Here is a 21,921-nt window from a genome sequence, read left to right as displayed (position 1 = left end):
TAGGCAGTGACGAGTGGGGTGCCGCAGGGCTCGGTGCTGGGACTCCAGCTGTTTACAATATACAACAATGATTTAGATGAAGGAATTGAGTGTAATATCTCCAAGTTTGCAGATGGCATTAAGCTGGGTGGCGGTGTGAGCTGTGAGGAGGATGGTAAGAAGCTGCAGGGTGACTTGGACAGATTAGGTGAGTGAGCAAATGCATGGCAGATGCAGTATAATATGGATAAATGTGAGTTTATCCACTTTGGTGGCAAAAACATGAAGACAGAATATTATCCGAATGGCGGCAGATTAGGAAAAGGAGAGGTGCAACGAGACCTGGGTGTCATGGTACATCAGTCATTGAAAGTTGGCATGCAAGTACAGCTGGCGGTGAAGAAGGCAAATGGCATGTTGGCCTTCATAGCTAGGGGATTTGAGTATAGGAGCAGGGAGGTCTTACTGCAGTTGCACAGGGCCTTGGTGAGGCCACATCTTGAATATTGTGTACAGTTTTGGTCTCCTAATCTGAGGAAGGACATTCTTGCTATTGAGGAAGTGCAGCGAAGGTTCAGCAGACTGATCCCCGGGATGGCAGGACTGACATATGAGGAGAGAGTGGGCCTTTATACACTGGAGTTTAGAAGAATGAAAGGGTATCCCATAGAAACATATAAAATTCTGGCGGGACTGGACAGGTTAGATGCAGGAAGAATGTTCCCGATGTTGGGGAAGTCCAGAACCAGGGGTCTCAGGATAAGGGGTAAGTCATTTAGGACCGCGATGAGAAGAAACTTCTTCACTCAGAGTTGTGAACCCGTGGAATTCTCTACCACAGAAAGTTTTTGAGGCCAGTTCGTTAGATATATTCAAGAGAGAGTTAGATGTGGCCCTTATGGCTAAAGGGATCAAGGGGTATGGAGAGAAAGCAGGAATGGGGTACTGAAGTTGCATGATCATATTGAATGGTGGTGCAGGTTTGAAGGGCCGAATGGCCTACTCCTGCACCTGTTTTCTATGTTTCTATGTTTTCTATCCTGGTGAGCACCGAGTGTCAGCATCCAGCAATCTCTAGTCAGTGACTGTCTTTTTAAACTGCCTCACCTGATGTTTTTAATTGCCTTATTTTATTAAACATTTCAGAGTTTTTGCAGAGTGAACAAGGCTGTCTCTGACACTGCAGGAAATTTGTATTTAAATAAGCTTGTGTGGTGAAGCTGCTGCCCTCTGGCCCTTTGAAAGGCCACTCACTATGGCCCCTCTCCCAGATTCCAGCCCCAGTTCTGTGCTCACCGTGACCCCTCTCCCAGAGTCCAGCCCCAGCTCTGTGCTCACTGTGACCCCTCTCCCAGATTCCAGCCCCAGCTCTGTGCTCACCTGTGGCCCCTCTCCCAGATTCCAGCCCCAGCTCTGTACTCATTGTGACCCCTCTCCCAGATTCCAGCCCCAGCTCTGTGCTCACTGTGACCCCTCTCCCAGATTCCAGCCCCAGCTCTGTGCTCATTGTGACCCCTCTCCCAGATTCCAGCCCCAGCTCTGTGCTCACTGTGGCCCCTCTCCCAGATTCCAGCCCCAGCTCTGTGCTCATTGTGACCTCTCTCCCAGATTCCAGCCCCAGCTCTGTGCTCACTGTGGCCCCTCTCCCAGATTCCAGCCCCAGCTCTGTGCTCACTGTGGCCCCTCTCCCAGATTCCAGCCCCAGCTCTGTGCTCACTGTTGCATCTCGCCCAGATTTCATTCCCACTTCTGTGCTCACTGTGGCCCCTCTCCCAGATCCCAGCCACAGCTCTGTGCTCTCTCTCAGCTGTTCTCACCTGGGGACAGCACATCACAATCGGCCCCAGCGCACCAGAGCTGGACACCAGGCCCCGCTATTGTTTGGAGGACCCGCCGCCAGTTTGCTCCATCCGAGCCGATCCGATTTGTCAGAGCTCCCATCAGCCAGGCTGTGTCGGCCAGAGAAGAGCCATCCAGCCTAATGCCACTCCCCAGTTCTTGGTCCGCAGCCTTGTCTTTTATGGCTCTTCAACTCCTGACGCCTGGAGATTAAGGTGCTGGTTCTCCCCGGCTGCTAATGATGGGCAGTAAGAGGAGAGATGAGTAACACTGGGCCAATGACCCATTTCCATCACTCTAGGATTACCTGGGCATTCCCCAAAGGGCCAGACCTGGGCCTGGGACGAGGCAGCAGGCAGGCATTCCTGGCTCTTCAGCCTTGTCTCCCTGCCCTTGTCTTATTTATGGTAACTATTCCTGTTCAATCTGAAGGGAGAACTCACTGTTAAACCATTTCAATTCTTGGGGTAATTCTCAGCTAAGGATTCCTTCTTTCGTTTACTCACAGCCTGAAGTCACACTTTGTCTCCTCGATGACTTTCCCCTGATATTGTGAAGAATAATGATCTCTTCGATTATAATTCAATGAATTAAGCAGTGAATTCTGTAAACAAACTGTTTTCTGTCTCTACAGAGTCAGATCAATTTACAATCTGAATTCTGAAAACAAATTGTTTTGAGTTTCAAAACTGAGTTACACTGACAAACTATTTTGATCTCCACCGATTCTGAAGACTTTGGTAAGCATTAAACAAACTTGCACCTTAACTGTCGAGCTTTTCAGCATCTGCACTTCAGCTACTGGTGAAACCCACTTCCCTCTGGGATGCCATGGTTTTCACTGTGATGCCATGTGACAGTACAATGTGGAGGCTGATGCAGGCGCTGGTTGGAGAATCCATATAAGGACTGCAAGCTGGCTGGGGTTAAGCAGCGAGCTGAAATACATTGGGGGCAATTTTAATCTAAGCCGCCTGTCGGGAAACCCCGCCCAATCCAACTCTCCATTGAAGTTATCGTTTAGAGCACAAACACTGGCATAGACATGAGGGCCCATAAGAACATTAGAATTAGGAGTAGACCATTTGGCCCCTCGAGCCTGCTCCGCCATTCAATAAGATCATGGCTGAACTGATCGTGGACTTAGCTCCGCTTCCCTGCCTGCTCACTATAACCCTTTACTCCCTTATCGCTCAAAAATCTGTCTGTCTATGCCTTAAATATATTCAATGACCCAGCCTCCACAGCTCTCTGGGGCAGAGAATTTCATAGATTTATACCCTCTCAGAAATTCCTCCTCTTCTCAGTTTTAAATGGGTGGCCCCTTATTCTATGTCCCCTAGTTTTAGTTTCCCCTATGAGTGGAACTATCCTCTCTGCATCCACCTTGTCGAGCCCCCCTCATTATCTTATATGTTTCAATAAGATCACCTCTCATTCTGAACTCCAATGTGTATAGGCCCAACCTAGTCAACCTATCTTCATAAGTCAACCCCTTCATCTGCGGAATCAACCTAGTGAACCTTCTCTGAACAGCCTCAAATGCAAGTATATCCTTTCTTAAATACGGAGAGCAAAACTGTATGCAGTACTCAAGGTGTGCCATCACCAATACCCTGTACAGTTGTAGCAGGACTTCTCTGCTTTTATACTCTTTCCCTCTGTACTGTAGCACTTTGCAATTTTTCTCCATTTAAATTATAATTTGCTTTTCTATTTTTTCTGCCGAAGTGGATAACCTCACATTTTTCCACATTATACTCCATCTGCCAAATTTTTGCCAATTCATCAAAATTTGCTTTCCCACCCATCTTTATATCAGCAGCAACCTACATTACACTCAGTCCCTTCATCCAAGTCATTAATATAGATTGTAAGTAGTTTGAGGACCCAGCACCGATCCCTGCTGCACCCCACTAGCCACTGTTAGCCAACCGGAAAATGACCCATTTATCCCGACTCTGTTTTCTACTAGTTAGCCAATCCTCTATCCATGCTAATATATTACCCCAAATGTCGTGAACTTTTATCTTGTGCAGTAACCTCTTATGTGGCACCTTATCGAATGCTTTCTGGAAATCCAAATACACCACATCCACTGGTTCCCCCTTATCCACCCTGCTCATTACATCCTCAAAGAACTCCAGCAAATTTGTCAAACATGATTTCCCTTTCATAAAACCATGCTGACTCTGCTTGATTGATTTATGCTTTTCCAAATATCCTGCTACTGCTTCCTTAATAATGGACTCCAGCATTTTCCCAATGACAGATGTTAGGCTAACTGGTCTATAGCTTCCTGCTTTTTGTTTGCCTCCTTTTTTAAGTAGAGGCATTACATTTGCAGTTTTCCAATCCACTGGGACTACTCCAGTTTCCAGGGAATTTTGGTACGTTCTATCCAATGCATCCACTATCTCTGCAGCCACCTCTTTTAAGACCGAATGGCCTGTTTCTGTGCTGTAAATTCTATGGAATTGCATATCCAAGTATTTTTTAAATGCGATGAGGCTTTATGTCTCTATCAACATTTCAAACACTGCCGTCACCCGCTGGATGAATTCTCCTAAACTCCCCTCTAATCCTTCTACCAATTACTTTAAATCTATGGCCCCTGGTTATTGACCCCTCTGCTGGGGAAATAGGTGCTTCCTATCCACTCTATCTAGGCCCCTCATAATCTTATACACCTCAATTAAATCTGTACTCAGCCTCCTCTGTTCCAAAGCAAACAACCTCAGTGTATCCAATCTTTCCTCTTGGTTATAATTTTCCAGTCCAGGCAACATCCTCGTAAATCTCCCCTGCACCCTCTCTCATGCAATCACATCATTCCTGTAATGTGGTGACCAGAACTGTATGCAGTACTCTAGTTGTGGCCTAACTAGTGTAGTAGAAAATTGTCTATTCTGAATTTCTCGCCTGCACTCGCAGTAATTACTTGTCTAAACTTTTTTTACAGGATATTCCATGAGGACAGTTTGTAGACGGGAGATTCAAAGCAAGCATCATGTCAAGATCTGGCTGCATTCATCAGGTCCCCAATATCAACAAAAGCAGAACATTGAAGTATGTGGACGTGCCTTCAACTGATCAACCAGCCTGGGGAGGCATAAGTTCAGTCGCACTGGGGAGAGGTCGTGCAAATGTGGTGTATGCAGGAAGAGATTCAGTTTGCCCAGCGAGCTGAAAAAGCATCAACGCAGTCACACCAGATGGGAATGGATTCAATCAGTCACCCAGCCTGCTGAAACACCAAGCGAGTACACACTGGGAGATCGTTCACCTGCTCAGTGTGTGGGAAGGAATTCACTCCATCTCCCAGCCTGCTGAGACACAAACGAGTTCACGTCACACTGGAAAATGGCCGTTCACCTTCTCTGTGTGTGGGAAGGGATTTAATCAGTCTGAACAACTGCTGAGACATCAACGATTTCACATCAATCAACATCACTAAAATAGATTATCTAGTCAATATCACATTGCTGTTTGTGGGAGCTTGCTGTGCACAAATTGGCTGCCGTGTCTCCTCCGTTACAACAGTGAGTACACTTCAAAAGTACCTCATTGGCTGAAAAGTGCTTTGGGACATCCTGAGGTCACTAAAGGCGCTATATAAATGCAAATCTTTCTTTCTCAGCAAGAGGGCGAGTGTCAGTGGTTGGAGGGAGGAGCTAAGTGTTGTCACTGGGTGGACACAGACAGATTTCAGCTAATAGACAGAGAATGCTGAAGTTTGAAAGTATAACACCCAAAGTCAGGTGATGAACCTTTACCTAGATAAAGGAGGTGGTTGCTAAGAGACCCACAAACCTAAATACCAGATAACACAGAAAACTGCTCAGGCAGTAGAATTGTTGGCAGAATGCGAGGCCAGGAGTGAGTTGGTGCACAGATAACAGCCTTGAACAATCCTGAGAGACAAACTGGGTCTGTAATCGGGAGAACAGGTTGCGGGAGTCACCCTAAATGGGACGGCTCGTCCGTGGTGTTAACATAGAGTCAGCTCGGGGATGGTCAGTGATTGGGGGATAAGGACAGTGAGCTTGGGGATGGTCAGTGATTGGGGGATAAGGACAGTGAGCTTGGGGATGGTCAGTGATTGGGGGATAAGGACAGACAGCTTGGGGATGGTCAGTGATTGGGGGATAAGGACAGTCAGCTTGGGGATGGTCAGTGATTGGGGATAAGGACAGACAGCTTGGGGATGGTCAGTGATTGGGGATAAGGTCAGACAGCTTGGGGATGGTCAGTGATTGGGGGATAAGGGCAGACAGCTTGGGGATGGTCAGTGATTGGGGGATAAGGACAGACAGCTTGGGGATGGTCAGTGATTGGGGGATAAGGACAGACAGCTTGGGGATGGTCAGTGATTGGGGGATAAGGACAGACAGCTTGGGGATGGTCAGTGATTGATTGGGGGATAAGGACAGAGATGCCTACATACAGCCCCAGGCAACCGAATAGTATCGGGATAGAGACTGTTCCCTGCAACCTGTCGAACACTCGGGATGGCTGATTATTATTAGAATGATTACTATTATATATTAATTACCTGGACTTGGGTATATAGGGCATAATTTCAAATTATACAGATGACAGGAAACGTGGAAATGTAGTAATAAACTTCAGGAGGACATAGACAGGCTATTGTAATGGGAAGAGACATGGCAGGTGAAATTTAATGCAGAGCTCTGATATGATGTATTTTAGTAGGATGAATAAGGAGAGGCGATATGAACTAAATATTTCCAATTTAAAGGGAGCACAGAAACCGAGAAACCTGGGGGTGTACGTGCACAAATATTTGAATGTGGCAGGATAAGTGAAGAGAGTTAAAAAAGCATACAGGATCCTTGATTTATAAATGGAGGCATAGAACACCAAAGCAAGGAAGTTATGCTAAACCTTTATCAATCACTGTTTAGGCCCCCACTGGAGTATTTAGGAAGGATGTCAAGACCTTGGAGCGGATGCAGAGGAGATTTCCTAGGATAGTACCCAGGATGCGTGACTTCAGTTACATGGAGAGACTAGAGACGCAGGGGTTGTTCTCCTTGGAGCCGAGAAGTTTCGTGGAGATTTAATGTTATGTGATGGGTTCTAATTGAGTTAATAAGGAGAAACTGTTTCCAATGGCAGAAGGACCGGTAATCAGAGGTCACAAATTTAAGGTAATTGGCAGAAGAACCAGAGGTGACTTTTCCGGTCACCACATCACAGGAAAAATATGATTACTTTAGAGAGGGTACAGAGGAGATTTACGAAGATGTTGCTAGGACTGGAGAATTTTAGCAATGAGGAAAGATTGGATATGCTGGGGTTGTTCACTTTGTAACAGAGGAGGTTGAGGATGACTTGATTGAGGTGTATAAAATTATGAGGGCCCTAGATACAGTGGATAGGAAGGACCTATTTCCCCAATCAGAGAAGTCAATAACCAGGGGGCCATAGATTTAAAGTAATTTGTAGAAGTATTAGAGGGGAGTTCTGGAGAACGTTTTTCACCCAGAGGGTGGTGGGGGTCTGGAACTCACTGCCTGAAAAGGTGATAGAGGCAGAAACTCTCACTACATTTATAAAGTACTTGGATATGCACTTGAAGTGCTGTAACCTACAGGGCTACGGACCAAGAGCTGTAAAGTGGGATTAGACTGGATAGCTCATTTTCATCCGGCACGTACAAGATGGCCGGATGGCTTCCTTCTGTGCCATAAATCTCTGTGACATGAGGTGATTTTTTTTTTTAATGCATCATGTTGTGATCAGGAATACACTGCCTGGTGGTGGTGGAATGAGGTTTAATAATAAATCTCAAAAGGGAATTTGATACATGGAAGGGGAATAAATTTGCTAAGCTGCATGGAAAGGGGAAAGGAATGGAATTAATTGGATAGATCTCTCAAAGAGCCGGCACAGGCATGATGGGCCGAATGGCTGCCTCCTCTGCTGTATCATTCTATGAATGAACTGTCGTTGCACCTGTCCCATAGATCAACATTGCTTGTTCGATTAGTCAGTGTAATTTCTCTGTTTTCTAGCCACAATGTCAGCTGTGGCTCAGTGGGTAACACTCTCGCCTCTGAGTTAGAAGAGTAAAATAATAATATTTACTTATATAGCACCTTTAACGTAGTAAAACGTCCCAATGTGCTTCACAACAGTGTTACAGACAAAACAGATACATTTGACACCGAGCCACAGAAGAAGAAATTAAGGCAAATGACAAAATGCTTGTTTAAAGAGGTAGGTTTTAAGGAGCGTCTTAAAGGAGGAGAGAGAGCCGTGGAGGTTTAGGAAGGGAGTTCCAGAGCTTGGGGTCCAAACAGTTGAAGGCACGGCTACCGATGCTTGAGCAGTTTAAATGAAGGATGGTCAAGAGGACAGAATTTGAGGAGCGCAGATATCTTGTGGGGTTGTGAGGCTGAAAAAGATTAGAGATAGGGAGGGAAAAGTCCATGGAGTGATTTGTAAACAAGGATGAGAATTTTGAAATTGAGGAGTTGTTTAACCATGGGCGAATGTAGGTCAGAAAGCACTGGGGTGATGGGTGATCGTGACTTGGTGCAAGTTAGGACACAGGCTGCTGAGTTTTGGATGACCTCAAGTTTACGTAGTGTAGAATCTGGGAGGCCAGCCAGGAGTGAGCTGGAGTAGTGAAGTCTAGAGGTAACAAAGGCATGAATAAAGGTTTCAGCCGCAGAAAACCTGAGGCAGGGGCGGAAGCGGGCAATGTTATGGAGGTATTAAAAGGCGGTTTTAGTTCTTCCGTGGAGATGTGGCTGGAAATTCATTTCAAGGTCAAATTTGGCACCTAGGATGCAAATAGTCTTGTTCACCCTCCGATTGATGCTAAGGAGAGGGATGGAGTCAGTGGTTAGGGAATGCAGTTTGTGGTGCGGACCAAAGATAATGGCTTCGGTCTTCCCAATATTTAATTGAAGAAATTTTCTGCTCCTCCAGTACGGGTTATTGGACAAGCAATCTGACAATTTAGATACCAAGCAGGAGTCAAGAGAAGTGGTGGAGAGTTAGAGCTGGGTGTCGTCAGCGTACATGTGGAAACTGACTCCATGTTTTCGACTGATATCTTCAAGGGGCAGCATATATATGAGAAATAAGAAGGGGCCAAGGATAGATCCTTGGGGAACACCAGAGGTAACGATGCGGGAGTGAGAAGAGAAGCCATTGCAGGAGATTTTTTGGCTATGATTAGATCGACAAGAATGGAACCAGCCGAGTGCAGTCCCACCTAGCTGGGCGCTGGTGGAGAGGCGTTGGAGGAGGATGGAGTGGTCAACTGTGTCAAAGGCTGCAGACAGGACAAGAAGGACAAAGAGGGATAGTTTACCATGGTCACAGTCACAAAGGCTGTCATTTGTGAATTTGATGAGAGCCGTTTTGGTACTGTGGCAGGGGCGAAAACCAGATGGAAGGAATTCAAACATTGAATTAATGGAAAGATGATCACGGATTTGTGAGGCGGCAACATGTTGAAGTACTTTGGACAAGGAAGGGAGTTTGGAGATGGGGCAAAAGCTAGCAAGCAAAGTGGGGTCAAGAGTTGGGTTTTATTCGCCTATAAGTCAGAAGATTGTGGGTTCAAATCCCACTCCAGGGATTTGTACAAACAACACCTTGGCTGACACTCCTGTGCAGTACTGAGGGGAGTGCTACACTGTCGGAAGTGCCATTTTTTAGATGAGACGTTAAACTGAGGACCCGTCTGCACTCTCGGGTGGACGGAGCAGATCCCATGGCACTAATTCGAAGAAGAGCAGGGGAGTTATCCCGATATCCTGGCCAATATTTATCCCTCAATCAACATAATAAAAAAACAGATTATCTGATCATTATCACAGTGCTGTTTGTTGGAGCTTGCTGTGCAAAAATTGGCTGCTGCGTTTCCCACATTACAACAGTGACTACACTCCAAAGGTACTTCATTGGCTGTAAAGCGCTTTTGAGACATCCGGTGGTTGTGAAAGGCGCTATATAAATCCAAGTCTTGCTTTCTTGCACCCCTCACTTCATAATCGTGCCTTCCCTGCAACTGGAGTGCTGATCCGCTGCTGTTTCATTGTTAAACAAATGAACAAAGTGTGACAGCAGGAAATAAGTGTGAGAAACAAGGGTAAAATATTGTTCATCAGTAACTATGTTGGACACCGAAGAGCAAATCAAACGCATTGCATTAAAACTACTGCAGATTTCCAGTGATCCCTCACTCTCCTGGAACAATATTTCTGATTTATATTTTAGTGTCATCGCATTTCTTTATCGTTAATGAATGAATCAAGATGTTTATATTCAGTCCATGTTCAGAATGGATCCGGTCCCGATCCAGTGAATGCTTTCTGTGCTCAAAGCAACTGGGAGATCCGATCACTGAACAGATCCTTTCCTTCTCATTCTCAGTGTTACTTTTTCAATCCGCTCCTCAATATATTCATTATTGTTCTTTACAGAAAGTCACTGAGCTCGCGGAGAAGGGAAACCGGGCGGACAGTTCCAAACTTCTCCTAAATCTTGTGATGGAGAAAGGCTCTCGGGTCCGAAGAGTGATGTGGGAATCCTTTGTGAAAATGCGCATTGGAGTACCAAAGCTGGACAAATACTGAAAAAAATACAGGAACTTGGTACGGTAAAATCACTGTGAATTAAAATTCAGATTCAAACACTGCAGATTTTAATATAATATTGCACAGGTCTGATTTCATGAACGGTAATTGATTTAAACAGGTTCTGATCCACCTGATTACTTGAACATTGCATGAGGTTTATCTGAAGTCCCCAATCACCTGGAAGGTAAGGGATGAAATGGAGAATTCAAACTGTATATTTCACTTGTGTGAAGACCGACTGTACCCATTAGTACAGAGATTGTCAGAATCTGGGAATCAGAAGTACAAAGGGTGGTGAAACAGATTAAACGTTTATTTCTCTTTGTGATTAGTTCTCAAATGGTCTCCATTGAGCTCACTTATTCAACTGCATACACACCTGGCAGGATTCTGATACACTGTGAAACCCCATACACACCTGGTAGGATCCTGATACACTGAAACCTCATGCACTCCTGGCAGGATCCTGATACACAGTGAAATCACATATACACCTGGCAGGATCCTGATACAATGTGAAACCCCATACACACCTGGCAGGATCCTGATACACTGTGAAACCCCATACACACCTGGCAGAATCCTGATACACAAACTGTTATGAATGAATAAAGAGTTTGACTAGATACTGTGAGCTGAAAGTAAAATGTGACCGTAGTCTTTTGCTGCAGGTCTCCAGAGTGCTTCTCCAGCCTGTGAGGCCTCCTTAAGTACCTGTGCTTCCAAAGGATTGTGGGATCCCTTGGGACTCCAGGGGATGAGCCCTCTGGTGGCTATACAAGTTCACATATATAACAATACACCCTCCCCCCCCCCCCCCCCCCCCCAAAAGTCAACAGTGTAACTATTTACAAGGTGAGTCGATCTGGAGCCTTTCTTTCCTTGGTTGATCGTCTCGGTGCAAATGCTAGTTTCGGTGAATCATTTGTTGGGCCCTCGCTGGGCTGCTGTGCAGCTGGCCTTGCTGGGCTGCCTGGTGTGGTGAGTCCTGCTGGGCTGGTGCGGGTGATGGGTTCTGCTTCATGGCCAACCGCGGTGTCACATAGAAACATAGAAAATAGGTGCAGGAATAGGCCATTTGGCCCTTCGAGCTTGCACCACTATTCAATAAGATCATGACTGATCATTCCCTCAGTATTCTTTTCCTGCTTTCTCTCCATACTCCTTGATCCCTTTAGCCGTAAGGGCCATATCTAACTCCCTCTTGAATATATCTAATGAACTGGCATCAACAACTTTCTGCGGCAGGGAATTCCATAGGTTAACAATTCTGAGTGAAGACGTTTCTCCTCATCTCAGTCCTAAATGGCTTACCTCTTATCGTAAGACTGTGTCTCCTGGTTCTGGACTTCCCCAACATCGGGAACATTCTACCCACATCTAACCTGTCCCATCCCATCAGAATCTTGTATATTTCTATGAGATCCCCTCTCATCTTTCTAAACTCCAATGTATAAAGGCCCAGTTGATCCAGTCTCTCCTCATACGTCAGTCCAGCCATCCCGGGAATCATTCTGGTGAACCTTCGCTGCACTCCCTCAATAGCAAGAACGTCCTTCCTCAGATTAGGAGACCAAAACTGAACACAATATTCCAGGTGAGGCCTCATCAAGGCCCTGTACAACTGCAGTAAGACTTCCCTGCTCCTATACTCAAATCCCCTAGCTATGAAGGCCAACATACCATTTGCCTTCTTCACCGCCTGCTGTACCTGTATGCCAACTTTCAATAACTGATGTACCATGACACCCAGGTCTCATTGCACCTCCCCTTTTCCTAATCTGCCGCCATTCAGATAATAGTCTGTCTTCGCGTTTTTGCCCCCAAAGTGGATAACTTCACATTTATCCACATTATACTTCATCTGCCATGCATTTGCCCACTCACCTAACCTGTCCAAGTCACCCTGCAGCCTCTTAGCGTGCCCCTCACAGCTCACATGCCACCCAGTTTAGTGTCATCTGCAAATTTGGAGATATTACACTCAATTCCTTCATCTAAAATCGGTTGGCACTGGTGTGTATGTTGGGGGGGGTCAAAGAAGGTAGGGTCCAAAGTGGGTTGCTCAGGATAGTCTGTGAATCTTTGAGTTTGATTTGGTCCAAGTGTTTCCGGTGAATGAGTCCATTTGAAAGTTTGACCTGAAACACCCTTCTCCCCTCTTTGGCCACATTGGTGCCGGGAAGCCACTTGGGACCTTGTCCATAATTCAATACAAATACAGGATCATTGATTTCAATTTCACGTAACACATTTGCGCTATCATGATATGCACTTTGTTGAAACCGCCTGCTCTCTACCTGTTCATGTAGATCAGAGTGAACTAACGAGAGCCTTGTCTTACGTGCCCTTTTCATGAGCAGTTCAGCAGGTGGAATCCCAGTGAGCGAGTGGGTAGCTAAGCAGGACTCGGGATAGGCAAGTCTGCAGTGAGCCTTCAGTTACTCTCTTCAAGCCTTGCTTGATGGTTTGCACTGCTCTCTCTGTCTGACCATTGGACGCTGGTTTAAACGGGGCAGATGTGACATGTTTGATCCCATTATGGGTCATGAATTCTTTGAACTCAGCACCGGTAAAACATGGCCCGTTGTCGTTCACCAGGACATCAGGTAAGCCATGAGTGGCAAACATGGCCACAGGCTTTCAGTAGTGGCAGCGGACACGCTAGCCGACATTATCTCACATTCAATTCACTTGGAATACACGTCTACAACCACAAGGAACATTTTACCCAAGAACGAGCCTGCATAGTCGACGTGTACCCTAGACCACGGTTTGGAGGGCCAAGACCAAAAACTTAGTGGTGCCTCCCTGGGTGCCTTGCTTAAGTGCGAGCATGTATTGCATCTTTGAACGCAGGACTCTTAAGTCCGCATTGATACCGGGCCAACACATGTGGGATCTGGCTATCGCTTTCATCATTACGATGCCTGGGTGGGTACTGTGGAGGTCACTGATGAAAGTGTCTCTGCCCTTCTTGGGGACCACTACCCGATTGCCCACAGAAGACAGTCTGCCTGTATAGACATTTCATCTTTGCGCCGCTGGTACGGCTTTATCTCTTCCTGCATTTCCACTGGGACACTGGACCAGCTCCCGTGAAGCACACAATTTTTTACGAGGGACAGTAAAGGGTCCTGGATCGTCCAGGTTCTAATCTGTCGGGCTATGACTGGTGATTGCTCACTCTCGAATACTTCCATAACCATGACTAAATCTGCGGGCTGCGCCATTTCCACCCCCGTGGTGGGCAACGGCAGCCTACTGAGAGCATCGGCAGAGTTTTCTTTGGCTGGCCTGTGGTGGATGGCGTAGTTGTATGTGGACAACGTGAACGCCCATCTCTGGATACGGGCCGATACATTCGTATTTATCCCCTTACTCTCGGGAAAACGGGGATATTAGTGGCTTATGGTCGTTTCCAATTCAAATTTTAGCCCAACAGATATTGATGCATTTTCATTACTCCATAGACACATGCTAACGCTTTTTCAATTATGCTGGAGGCTCTCTCAGCCTTAGACAGACTTCTGGATGCATAAGCAACCGGTTGCAATTTCGCAGAATCATTAGCTTGTTGCAATGCATACTCGACGCTGTACAACGATGCATCACATGCTAGTACCAAATGCTTACATGGATCATACAACACAAGCAATTTGTTTGAACATAACAATTTTCTAGCTTTTATAAAGGCATTTTCTTGGCTTTTGCCCCATACCCATTCGTTTCCTTTTACGCAGTAAGGTGTGCAGTGGTTCTAACAGTGTGCTGAGACCCGGTAAAAAGTTACCAAAGTAGTTCAGGAGTACTAGAAACGACCGCAGCTCCGTCACGTTTTGTGGCCTCGGTGCGTTCTCGATTGCCTCCGTCTTCGAATCGGTGGGCCTGATGCCGTCCGCCGCGATTCTTCTCCCCCGGAACTCCACTTCAAGCGCCAGGAAAACGCACTTCGAGCGTTTTAACTGAGCCCTACACGGTTGAGTCGACTAAGAACCTCCTCCAGGTTCTACAGATTCTCGACTGTGTCCCAACCTGTAACCAAGATGTCGTCCTGGAAGACCACCGTGCACGGGACAGAATTCAGTAAGCTTTCCATGTTTCTCTGGAATATCGCCGCGGCTGATCGAATACCAAACGGGCATCTGTTATAAATGAAGAGACCTTTGTGCGTGTTGATGCAGGTGACGCCCTTCGATGATTCCTCCAGCTCCTGCGTCATGTAGGTCGAGGTCAAGTCCAGCTTCGTGAACGTCTTTCCTCCCGCCAGCATATCTTTCCTCCCGCCAGCATATCTTTCCCAGCCAGCTCCGATCCTTCAAATTCGCAATGTCCTGCAAGGTGTCTTGGCTCGGCAACGTAACTCGCCACTTCCTGGCCTTCAGACCTTTTGTAGGTGTAGAACCGGTACCTCGCCATCAGAACACTTTCCTTCGGGTTCGGATGCTCCCGGACCAGTGTGCACAAATCATCGTACGATTTCTCTGTGGGTTTCGCTGGAGCAAGCAGATTTTTCATGAGGCCATACGTTGGTGCCCTGCAGACGGTGAGGAGAATCGTCCTTTATTTGGCAGCATTCGCTTCTCCTTCCAGCTCGTTCACTATGAAGTATTGGTCAAGTCACTCCACGAATGTTTTCCAATCATCTCCCTCCAAGAATTTCTCCAGGATGTCCACTGTTCTCTGCATCGTTGGGTTCGTCATCTGTATCGGGTCGCTAGTTGTTATGTATGAATAAAGAGTCTGACTGGATACTGTGAGCTCAAAGTAAAGTGTGACCTTAGTCTTTTATTGCCGGTCTCCAGGGTGCCTCTCCAGTCTGTGAGGCCTGCTTAAGTACCTGTGCTTAATTGTGGGATCCCTTGGGATTCCAGGGCATGAGCCCTCTGGTGGCTGTACAAGGTATATACAAGTTCACATATATAACAGAAACCCCATACGCAGCTGGCAGGATCCTGATATACTATGAAACCCCATACGCAGCTGGCAGGATCCTGATATACTATGAAACCCCATACGCAGCTGGCAGGATCCTGATATACTATGAAACCCCATACACAGCTGGCAGGATTCTGATATACTATGAAACCCCATACGCAGCTGGCAGGATCCTGATATACTATGAAACCCCATACACAGCTGGCAGGATTCTGATGCCCAGAGCCCCCATATACACCTGGCAGGATCCAGATACACTGAAACCTCATACACACTGGCAGAATCCTGATACACTGAAACCCCATACACACCTGGCAGGATCCTGACAAGAACATAAGAAATAGGAGCAGCAGTAGGCCATACGACCCCTCGAGCCTGCTCCGCCATTTAATACGATCATGGCTGATCCGATCATGGACTCTGGTCCACTTCCCTGCCCGCTCCCCATAACTCCTTATTCATTTATCGGTTAAGAAACTGTCTATCTCTGTCTTAACTTTATTGAATCACCCAGCTTCCACAGCAGCCTGAGGCAGCGAATTCCACAGATTTACAACCCTCAGAAGAATTTCCTCCTCATCTCAGTTTTAAATGGGCGGCCCCTTATTCTAAGATTATGCCTCCTAGTTCCAGTCTCCCCTATCAGTGGAACAGTGGAAACATCCTCTCTGCATCCACCTTGTCAAGCGCTCTTATAATCTTATACGATTCGATAAGATCACCTCTCATTCTTCTGAATTCCAGTGAGTAGAGGCCCAACCTACCCGACCTTTCCTCATAAGTCAAGCCCCTCATCTCCGGAATCAACCTAGTGAACCTTCTCTGAACTCTCCAAAGCAAGTATAGCCTTTCTTAAATATGGAAACCAAAACTGTACACAATATTCCAGGTGTGGCCTCACCAATACCCTGTATAACTGTAGCAAGACTCCCCTGCTTTTATACTCCATCCCCTTTGCAATAAAGGCCAAGATTCCATTGGCCTTCCTGATCATTTGCTGTACCTGCATACTTACCTTTTATGCTTCATGTACCAGGACCCCAGGTCCTGCTGTACATAGAAACATAGAAATTTACAGCACAGAAGGAGGCCATTCCGTCCCATCGTGAACGCACCGGCCGACAATGAGCCACACGGCCCTTGGTCAGCAGCCCTAAAGGTTACATATAAACCTATGAACAATGATGGAAAGGCAAAGACCACCCAGCCCAACCAGTCCGCCTCACAAAACTGCAACACCCCTTATACTGAAACATTCTACATTCCACCCCAACCGGAGCCATGTGATCTCCTGGGAGAGGCAAAAAAAAAACAGATAAAAACCCAGGACAATTTAGGGAGAAAAAATCTGGGAAAATTCCTCTCCGACCCGTTCAGGAGATCACCCTGGCCATATTCGATTCCCTGCAGTAACTGGGCTTGTATTCACTGGAGTTCAGAAGAATAAGAGGGGATCTCATAGAAACGTTTAAAATTCTGACGGGTTTAGACAGGTTAGATGCAGGAAGAATGTTTCCAATGTTGGGGAAGTCCAGAACCAGGGGTCACAGTCTAAGGATAAGGGGTAAGCCATTTAGGACCAAGATGAGGAGAAACTTCTTCACCCAGAGAGTGGTGAACCTGTGGAATTCTCTACCACAGAAAGTTGTTGAGGCCAATTCACTAAGTATATTCAAAAAGGAGTTCAATGTAGTCCTTACTACTAGGGGGATCAAGGGGTATGGCGAGAAAGCAGGAATGGGGTACTGAAGTTGCATGTTCAGCCATAAACTCATTGAATGGCGGTGCAGGCTTGAAGGGCCGAATGGCCTACTCCTGCACCTATTTTCTATGTTTCTATGTTTCTATATCTGCGTCATCCAGTCTAATCCCAATTACCAGCTCTAGGTCCGTAACCATGCAGGTTACTGCACTTTAAATGCCATCCAACCATCTCTTAAAAGTAGTGAGGGTTTCTGCATCCACCACTCTTCCAGGCAGCGAGTTCTAGATCCCCACAACCCTCTGCGTAAAGAAGCACCCACTCAAATCCCCTCTAAATCTTCCACCAACCACTTTAAAACTATGCCCCCTCATAATAGACCCCTCCACCAATGGAAATAGCCCCTTACTATCCAATATGTCCAGACCCCTCAATATTTTGTACACCTCAATGAGGTCTCCTCCCAACCTCCTCTGTTCCAATGAGAACGAACCCAGCCTTTCCAATCTGTCCTCATAACTAAGATTCTCCATTCCAGGCAGCATCCTAGTAAATCTCCTCTGCACCCTCTCGAGTGCAATCACGTCCTTCCTATAATACGGCGACCAGAATTACACGCAATACTCCAACTATTGCATAACCAAAGCATTATACAATTTAAGCATAACCTCCCTGCTCTTATATTCTATGCCTTGGCCAATAAAGGCAAGCATTCCGTATGCCTTCTTAACCACCTTATCCACCTGGCCTGCTACTTTCAGAGATCTGTGGACAAGCACTCCAAGGTCCCTTTGTTCATCTACACTATTAAGTGGCCTACCGCTTAATGTGTATACCCTTTCCTTAGTAGCCCTCCCAACGTGCATCACTTCACACTTCTCTGAATTAAATTCCATTTGCCACTGCTCTGCCCATCTGACCAGTAGATTGATATCCTCCTGCAGCCCATGACTTTCCTCTTCATTATCAACCACACAGCCAATTTTAGTATCGGCTGCGAACTTAATCATACTCCCTATATTCAAATCTAAATTGTTGATATATACCACAAAAAGCAAAGGTCCCAGTACTGAGCCCTGCAGAACCCCACTGGAAACATCCTTCCAAACACAAAAACATCAGTCACTCATTACCCTTTGCTTCCTACCTCCAAGCCAATTTTGGATCCAACTTGACACTTTGCCCTTTATCCCATGGGCTTTAACCTTCTTGACCAGTCTACCATGTGGGACCTTATCAAAAGCTTTGCTAAAATCCATATATACTACATCGACCCTCTTGGTTACCTCCTCAAAAAATTCAATCGGGTTAGTCAGACACGATTTTCCCTTAACAAATCCGTGCTGACTGTCCCTAATTAATCCTTGCCTTTCCAAATGCAGATTTATCCTGTCTTTCAGGATTTTTTCTAATAATTTTCCCATCACTGTGGTTAGGCTGACAGGTCTGTAATTACTCGGCCTATCCCTTTCTCCCTTCTTAAACAAGGGTATTACATCAGCAGTCCTCCAATCCTCCGGCATCATGTCCAATCCAAATCATGGAAAATGATGGTCAAGGCCTCTGCTATTTCCTCTTTTACTTCGCTCAACAGCCTGAGATGCATTTCATCCAGGCCTGGGAACTTATCTACTTTCAAAGCTGCTAAAGCCCTTAATACTTCCTCTCTCGCTATATTTATTTCATTCAGAATATCACACTCTGCCTCGAAAGCAGTATCTGCCTTGCCCCTTTCCTTTGTGAAAACAGATGCAAAGTATTCGTTAAGAACCCTCCCAACATCTTCCGCCTCCACACAAAGATTACCATCATGGACTCTAATAGGCCCTACCCTTTATTAGTTACCCTCTTACTCTTAATATACTTATAGAACATCTTAGGGTTTTCCTTAATTTTACTGGCCAAGAATTTCTCGTGCTCTCTCTTAGCATTCCTAATATCCTTTTTAATTTTGCCTCTTAAACTTTCTATATTCCTATAAGATTCTATAGTATTTAGTCGTTGATATATGACATAAGCATCCCTTTTTTTCTTAATCCTCCCCTGTAAGTCCCTAGACATCCAGGAAGCTCTAGAATTATTTTTCCCAGCCTTTTTCTTTAAGGGCACATGTTTGGCCTGAGCCTTCCGGATCTCCTCCTTAAATGCCTCTCACTGTTTCGACACTGATTTACCCACAAGTAGCTGTTTCTAGTCCACTATGGCCAAATCACTCCTTAACTTAGCAAAATTAGCTTTTCCCCAATTCGGAATTTTTATTCCAGGCCTATACTTGTCCTTATCCATAACCAACTTGAATCTAACTGAATTATGGTCACTGGCACATAAGTGCTCTCCCACTAATACCCCTTCAACTTGCCCAGCTTCATTCCCCAAAACTAAATCCAAGACCGCCCCCTCTCGTGTTGGGCTTGCTACATAATGACTACGTACTGCAGCACTTTGCAATTTTTCTCCATTGAATTAATAACTTGCTCTTTGATTTTTTTTGTGCCAAAGTGCATAACCTCACACTTTCCTATATTGTACTCCATCTGCCAAATTTTTGCCCACTCACTTAACCTATCTATGTACTTTTGCAGGTTTTTTGTGTCCTCCTCACATATTGCTTTTCCTTCCATCTTTGTATAGTCAGCAAACTTGGCTACATTACACTCAATCCCTTCATCGAAGTCGTTAATTTAGGTTGTAAATAGTTTGGGTCCCAGCACTGATCCCTGTGGTACCCCACTGTGTAACCTCATACACACTTGGCAGGATCCCGATACACTGAATCCCCATATACACCTGGCAGGATCCTGATACACTGTGAAACCCCATACACACCTGACAGGTGTCGAAATCTCGACCTCCGAAAAGAATGACTCCGACACTTACAGCTCCGGTAGAAGTTTCCTTTTTAATTTACTTGCTCGCAAGGGGTAGGTTTCACTCAGTCAAGGGCTAAATGAACACCTCCGAAATGGTTCAGTTTAACAAGATATTTATACAGTAAAACCAAAGTTCTGGCCTCTCCCTGTGTATTGCTCTGTCTCACAGTCAGTGAATACAGATAAAGAGTTAATTACTATATCCTGGTCCTGACATGGTGTCCAGATATTTCCTTTTGTCAGGGATATCAGAAAGCCAAACGGCCATTACTCCATGAGTCATAGGTAATGGGCTATCACCTGTCTTGTATTGTGTCAGGATTGTTTCAATTTCCTGGTCAGTTTATCTGTTTGCATCAAATGGATGAGGTCTCGGAAAAAGATAATGGCTAGAAGATAAGGGTGGGGTGACATGGAACTCCTGTAGTGTAGACAATAGGAGAGCACCATGGGGGGTTACTTGTCTCAGCATGACTTGTCTCCTAGCTGTCTGGTGGCCATCAGCCATCTAACAGCAGGTTTAGCTGTTTATGCAAGCTGACTGCTAAAATGCAGAAAATTCTGGAAGGGCCAGGACTCCATTTTAATCAAAAGGCACACAAATACCGTATGGTATCAGCTTAGATAAAAATACTTTCCACACAGGGTCCTGATACACTGTGAAACCCCATACACACCTGGCAGGATCCTGATGCACTGAAACCGCATACATATCTGACAGAATCCTGATGCACTGTGAAACCCCATACACACCTGGCAGGATCCTGATACACTGTGAAACCCCATACACACCTGACAGGGTCCTGATACACTGAAACCCCATACATACCTGACAGGATCCTGATACACTGTGAAACCCCATACACACCTGGCAGGATCCTGATACATTAAAACCCATACACACCTGGCAGGATCCTGATACACTGAAACCACAAACACCTGGAAAGAGTAGGCCCTTGGATGCTGGGATCAATAAACATCTATTTTTCCCCGCAGTTTGGGAGGATTTTTAATCTATGGGACTCTTTTTATACTGAACTATTTTATAGAGCTGATGCAATTAACTGTAATGTTGTTGGTTAAAAATCTGCTAAAATGCATTGATAAAGTGATTCCAGACATTAAATGAAGAAAATGTCAGGAAAGAGCAACAAGGCCTTGAAACTCCCCCAGGATTGGATTAAAGTGGACAAACTGGGCACAGACTAGAGCACTGCTGCAGGGGCCTTAACATTAATAATAACTCTTATTTATATAGCACCTTTAACGTAGTAAAATATCCCAAGGTGCTTCACAACAGTGTTACAAGACAAACAGATAAATTTGACACCGAGCCACAAATACAGAAATTAAGGCAGATAACAAAAAGCATGTTTAAAGAAGTAGATTTTAAGGTGCGTTTTAAAGGAGGAAAGAGAAGTAAAGAGACGTAGAGGTTTAGGGAGTGAGTTCCAGAGCTTAGGGCCCAGGCAGCTGAAAGCACGGCCACCAATGGTTGAGCAGTTATAATGAGGGATGTTCAAGAGGATAGAATTTGAGGAGCGCAGACATCTTGTGGGGTTGCAGAAATACACTGCACAAATATAATGGCAGGGGCAGGCAGACTTTGTTTGAGCATTGCTGTGGGTAAACCGATCAATTAGCAGGACTGCACTGTGCCGCTCACACACAACACAACAAGCTTCTGTGCAAGTGTCGTCTTGTCCCACCAGGTGTGTGCGGAAGAACTGCTGGGACTCGCCCGGCACAGGCGGAGACTCCCACACAGCATCAGGGAGCGGGTTGCTCTAGCCTGACTCACTGTTGATTTAACAACAACATCTAACTCGGGGGTGGGTATATTGTTTAGGATCAGAATACTGGACACATCAGTTCAGCATCAGGGTTGCTGGTAAAATCAGCAATTTCAGGACATTTGTAATTGGAATGTAACAATTTATTTGTAACAATGTGTCTGTTTTACTGAACT

The 21,921-nt window shown here is 45.6% G+C and overlaps 1 pseudogene; it reads left to right on the top strand.

Annotated features, from left to right (window-relative positions):
- Nucleotides 1–21,921, top strand: part of LOC139230231 (NLR family CARD domain-containing protein 3-like) — a 130,736-nt pseudogene that overhangs the window by 67,069 nt on the left and 41,746 nt on the right.

Source organism: Pristiophorus japonicus, chromosome 19 (genome assembly GCF_044704955.1).
Source record: "Pristiophorus japonicus isolate sPriJap1 chromosome 19, sPriJap1.hap1, whole genome shotgun sequence".
Lineage (NCBI taxonomy): Eukaryota > Metazoa > Chordata > Chondrichthyes > Pristiophoridae > Pristiophorus > Pristiophorus japonicus.
The sequence above is the reverse complement of the archived record's forward strand: the minus strand, read 5'-3'. Positions and strand labels throughout refer to the sequence as shown.